This window comes from Triturus cristatus, chromosome 6, assembly GCF_964204655.1.
Source record: "Triturus cristatus chromosome 6, aTriCri1.1, whole genome shotgun sequence".
Taxonomy (NCBI): Eukaryota; Metazoa; Chordata; class Amphibia; order Caudata; family Salamandridae; genus Triturus; species Triturus cristatus.
In genome coordinates this window covers 1,690,486,107-1,690,492,106 of record NC_140589.1, presented here as the reverse complement: position 1 = coordinate 1,690,492,106, position 6,000 = coordinate 1,690,486,107, and positions in this window count along the sequence as shown.

Here is a 6,000-nt window from a genome sequence, read left to right as displayed (position 1 = left end):
ATCGCCTTATAGCCCTTTGTAGCTGGGCTATACCAGCTAATAAAGTCCGGCTCCCTTGTTAAAGTCCCTCACCTTCATCTTGGGCCTTTAACGCTGGAGTGGGCCTTTAATAGCCGGTATAGCCCGCTGCGGCGGGCTATAAGGCTATATTAGCAATTGATGTTCTGTTAAGCCACACTATAAGTTCCCCTTTGATATTAATTTAAACAATGAACCACACACAACTTCTGATGCTCGTCAACATATGGATACAAAATTGTTTCTGTGTCGTTTTTGTCCTTTTATTCAAATAAAAACATACTCCTTATGGATTAAAATTCTACTATTAACATTCAGTCAGTCAGTCAGTCAAAAAGTACTTTATTCGGTTAATTAAAACCATAAAAGCATTCTATACAAAGAGTATTATAAGATTTTGTTAGCAGCAACATATTTACACTGGTTATAAACATAGGTTAGACAAAGTCAAACAATTTAAAATACGACATTGAAAACCCTGATTTGTTAAAAGTTTATTAATGTAAACTAGGTCACAGAAATCACTCTCACTTTTTTCCTACTTATTCTAACTGCTGCAGTAAGGAAACTCGCTATACTAAAAATCTCCCAGACATTGGACAGCATCTGTAAATATATAAGTGCTGGTTTTGCTTGTAAAAATCCTTTGTCCTTTAAGATTGGGAGGATAAAACGTTTCCGACTGTGCAAAAAATGCTCGCAATATAAAACAAAGTGCAGTGTGCCCTGGGTGGAGAAATTTTCACATGAACAAACTCCCAGGTCCTCCACCCTTCTCCAGCCCGGAGGATCGGCAAGGAGAAAATGTAACTGGTTCAGCCTAAAACTTACCAGAAGAAAGCAGTGGTTAGAGTTGGTTACCACAATCAAATAAGGTTTGATTGCACACGACGTTTTTAGCAATTGATGGGCACGTACCATTGATTTTGCCAACTCCCTTTCTTCTCTTTCCATGGAAGCCATATATAAATAAGATTTCTTCACCCACTGCATATCACCCTTTACCAATTTATCTAGGGAATTAAATAGTTATGGCCGTCCCAGTTTCACTGCCAACCTTTTGACATGACACAGCCAAGGAATACTACTAGCTCGATCTAGAACTAAACAATATCTCATGATTTCACGATTCAATTCAAGTCCAGGATTTAACCAGGTTGCTATCCATTTTAGGAGAGGTGCCATTACAATTAAATCCTCCACAAAGCCTGTCCCAGTCTCTTGGTGAATTATGTATGTTGGCGTGGGTTGTGGCACTGATAGCATGTTTCTTAAAAATTTGTTCTCAACTACTTGGATTTCCCTTGCTTCTCTAAATCCCCATATATCCGCACCGTAAATTGCAATGGAGGTATATTTTGCTCTATATACGTTTAATAGTGCTTGCATTGGTTTTGCACCTAACCTACGTGCAAAGCCTAGAACTGCAGATGTGGATCTAGCCAATATATTTCTCTTAGCATTCAATTGCGGGATCCACGTACCACGATCATCAAATAAAACACCTAGGTAGGGGAAAGTGGTAAACCTAGTAATCACATTACCCTCGCAGTAGAGAGTTTTGACCCTTTTAGGCTTAGAACCTATTATCATTGTATGTGATTTTGAGAAATTTACACTTAGATTCAAAGATTTAATAAAAACAGCAAAGGAGGATAAAAGACATTGTAGACCAACCGCAGTTCTCGCTAATAGGGCAGCATCATCCGCATATAGGAGTGCTGGAATCAATCGCTCCCCCACACGCGGAATATCTTTACTGGCTTCCCCTAAGACTTGATCCAGGTTACTGATATAAAGGGTAAAGAGTAGGGGGCCAAAATACATCCCTGCCTACCACCATTGCCGATGCATATTCCCTGGGTACAATTCCCCTTTTGGTCATACCTCACTGTAGCGGTCAAATCCATATGCAAGTCGGCAAGGAAATGGACAATATTTCTATCCACACCTAGTTTGAGGAGTATGACCCATAATTTGGATCTATTCACTCGGTCAAAGGCAGAGGAAAGATCCATAAACGCCAAGTACAGTGTTCCCTTCTTGGTGATGGTGTACTTCCCGATTAATAGGTGCAGATTAAGGCACTGGTCAGTGGTGCCCCTTCCTTTCCTAAATCCATATTGCAGATCTGATAGGGTATTGGATTCAGTTAACAAAACTGTGAGTTTACTAAGTACTACCCTTCCAAGCACCTTTACAGCAGAGTCTATGAGTGAAATTGGTCTGTAGCAGCTTGGGTCCCCTCTATTACCCTTTTTAAAAATCGGGACAAAAAACTGACTCAGACCATGATTTATGAAGACCTATTTTGCAAGTCATGTTAAAAACATGGGCCAATAATTTTGACCAAAGTGTTACATTAGATTTAAAAAGATCGGCTGGGACGCCATCTGGTCCAGGGGCTTTGTTGCTTGTCATTTGAGTTATGGCCTCCACTACTGCTAGCTCTGTAAAAATCATAGTGTATGCCTCAACTTCAAATGCGGTGCCTGCAGATCCGTGATTCTCTTGATCACCATATATAGATTTAAAATGATTGAACCAATCCTGCTCCTGTATCTTACATTCAAGGGGACTACCCATGGATTCTTGAAAAAAGGGTTTGTTCACTATTTCCCAAAAATTGGCACTATTTTTAATAACATCAGTGGACAATAAATCATTCCATGCCTCATCTTTAATCTCTTCTTTACGTTTATGTATTGCCAGTTTATTTATTTTCCTTAGAGCTGCTATGGCACATTTATCTTGTGGTTTATATTTTAAAGCCGCTAGCAACCTTCGATGGGCAACTGAGCAGTTATAATCAAACCACCTCTCCCCTTTATTTTGAGGTTCCCTAAAAGGGCGTTTAAGGTCAGAGGCCACCTGAGTGCAGATTTTGGTGAATGCTGTCAGGACCTCTTTGCCCCTTAAGTTGTCATCTGAGCAGAGGTTCATCTCCCTTCCAACATTGTTCAACAAGTTCGCTTGAAAATCCCATGGCACTACCATACACCATTTAAGTCTACGGGCCTGGTCTTTGGATCTTATGTTGGAAATACAAGCACATCTATTAGATTTTCGATTTGTCTTAAGACCACCCGCCAATGTCAGAAGTATAGGATTGTGGTCACTAAACTGAGACCACATGGTGGTGTATCCTATCACCCGATGGGACAAAGCTACACTAATAAAAATAAATTAAATAGTGGAATGCATTCCCCTGCCTTTAAAAGTAGGAATGTCATCACTATCATGCGTTGTATTGGGATAGAATAGACCATGATCCGCCAAGGTGCCCTCTAAATAACCACCCTGCAATGAGTGTTCAAAATGAATCTCTAAATGATTATCGGGACCTAGGCTGTCAGAGACATGACAGTTCGATTGATAACGATGTACGTTAAAATCACCTAAAACAATGACCGAATAAGGGGTAGTTTGTTTCCCATTATACAACTCAAGGAAACGATTCAGACTAACCAAATGTTCATTTGCAATAATTCTATCAAATGAATTATAAAAATTAACAATAAGCAATTTGGGTGCGTTAGTAAAAGTAATCTGCACTACTAGACAGTTCGGTGAACCTGAGTCCAGCTTACAATGATTGCCTGCAACTTTTAAGGAGATCAGGGTCAACAAACCACTCTTTGCCCGGCCAGCTACCAATGCTTTGGCTGGCTCTGAATAGGTGGTATAGCCATCCATCCAGAAGTTATTCTCAGTTTCCCATGTCTCCTGGAGCCCAATCATGTCAAACTCACTTAAATAAACTTTCCACCTATCGTCGTCTGACTTATTGTTAAGTCCTGCTATGTTCCAGCTTAGTATCTTAAAAAACTGCCCCAGATTATTCTCTTCCTCCTGTGTTAATTTACTAAGACAGTTCATGTGCTTATCTCCATCTCCGTTATGCCCTTCAGTGGAAGAACAAGGGTCTAGTCAGTCATTGCTATCCAACTGGCTCAATGGGACAAATCTATTTAGAGTTGCAAACCTACTCTCTTTAATTCAGTTGTTTGCTTCAGTAGTTGTGTGTAAATAACCTTGAGCTTGGTCAATGGCATTTGCACAAAGGGACTGGTCAGCATTATACACAGTTTTACCAGTGGGTCTAAACGGCCCTTTTCTAGCCGTGTGTCTTTGCGGCCCCTTACTATCTCTACCCCAGTCACCCATAACCGGAGGATAAAAGAAACCCAGGGGTAAGGCTGTGATCCCTCTCCAACCCCGGTTAGGGCTCTCCCGGAAGAGCCAGACTGCCACGTCTATCCGGTCAAAATTAATCACTATGCAGTCACCATCTTCTGATTTAGAGTTTCCTACACATCCTACCCACCTGGCCATTATAATGTGTGTAGATGCTCTGGAACCCCCCTCGGAAAACCTGTTACACCAGAACATAGCTTTGCAAATAAGTTCCTCAGTTGTCTCAGTGCTGTTACTTTTAAGGGGGGCACCCCTACTAGAACCACTTCCAGAGGAGTAGCCTCAGGTAGCAAATTCAGCCTTCCTTGTTTGACAGGTACTCCTATAGGTATTGGATTTGGTCCTGTCAAAAATGGTGTGTTGGTCTTCCGCTGGGAGGTGTTCACAACTACATTATCGGTACCGCCCATTGAGCCATTACATGCCTCATTTGTTTTTATAGGCCACGAAGATGTCGTGGTCGGTGGCCTTACCCCTTCAGGGATCCTATTCTGAGCTATTTGTGAGCTCATGCCGATCTCAGCCTTGTCTATTACCCACAACATTAACATTATGAACCTGACTCCCTCCTACACTAGGATCATCAAGCATGGACTCTATTCTAGTTAACCTATCCATCATATGATCTAAACCAGATTTAACATACTTAAATAGGACCTCCTTAAGTGAACCTATAAGCGTGTCAATATGTGATAGAACCGAGTCCGCGTTTACTTTAGACAGATTAAAGGATGGTAGCTCCACTGTTGTTGGGTGATTAGTGCCCCCCTTCCGTGTTGATGGTTCCTTTATAATGGGGCCTGTTTTTGAAAAGAAATTCCTCCTTTTTTTGCCGATGGCTACAGCCACATCTCTTGGCAGTTCCGGTCTCCCCTTGCCCTCCAATTGACCTTTAGGGCACAACGTAGAAGCAGTGTCATTGTCTCCAGTGATGTTATTTACTGCCACATCTGTTGTTAGGCTGGGGACGGAGTCTAAACATAGGGCATTGTCAGTAACAACAACTGATCCATCAGACCCCAACCCCAGCTGAGCCTCCACATCCTGAATCTCATTAGTTATAGCTCTCACAGCTGTAGTCAGGTAGGAGATAATGGAGGCACAGTTGCGTGGTATATTTGCCTTAGATTGAGAGGTATCTGTGGAACATAAGTCTTTTTGCTTACCCATGGTGACTTCTCAGGGAAAGAGAGCTGGCCCGGTCCAGTCTCAGTCTGTCGCTGACGGGCGCAGATGGGCCTGCCCTTGGCCTGGGCTGTGCCCGGGCTTTGCTCGGGAATGCCCATGAGCGTCCTGCACTGCGGGAGGGCCGCTGTGTTTTAATAGCACCTCCCAGCGAGTTGTCCTTGTCACTTGTGGGCTGGGGTCTCTGGGAGTTGTGGTTGTGGTTGTCCGGCCATTCCCATCACGGCCAAAGATGAAGTTGACCAGCCGTTCACCTCACGGCAGCAGCGGAGGCTGCTTGTCAATGCCCCAGAGTTAGAAGAGCGTACCGCGCTGCGGGAGGGCCGCTGTGTTTTAATAGCACCTCCCAGCGAGTTGTCCTTGTCACGTGTGGGCTGGGGCCTCTGGGAGTTGTGGTTGTGGTCGTCTGGCCGTTCCTATCACGGCCAAAGCTAAAGTTTACCAGCTGTTCACCTCACGGCAGCAGCGGGGGCTGCTTGTCAATGCCCCAGAGTTAGAAGAGCGTCCCATTCAATAATCTAACGTTTGAAACTCATAAATGAAAGTAAACACAGCAGAAACTTCCAAGCCTAACCCCAGCATTTTCCCCTAATCTTTCCA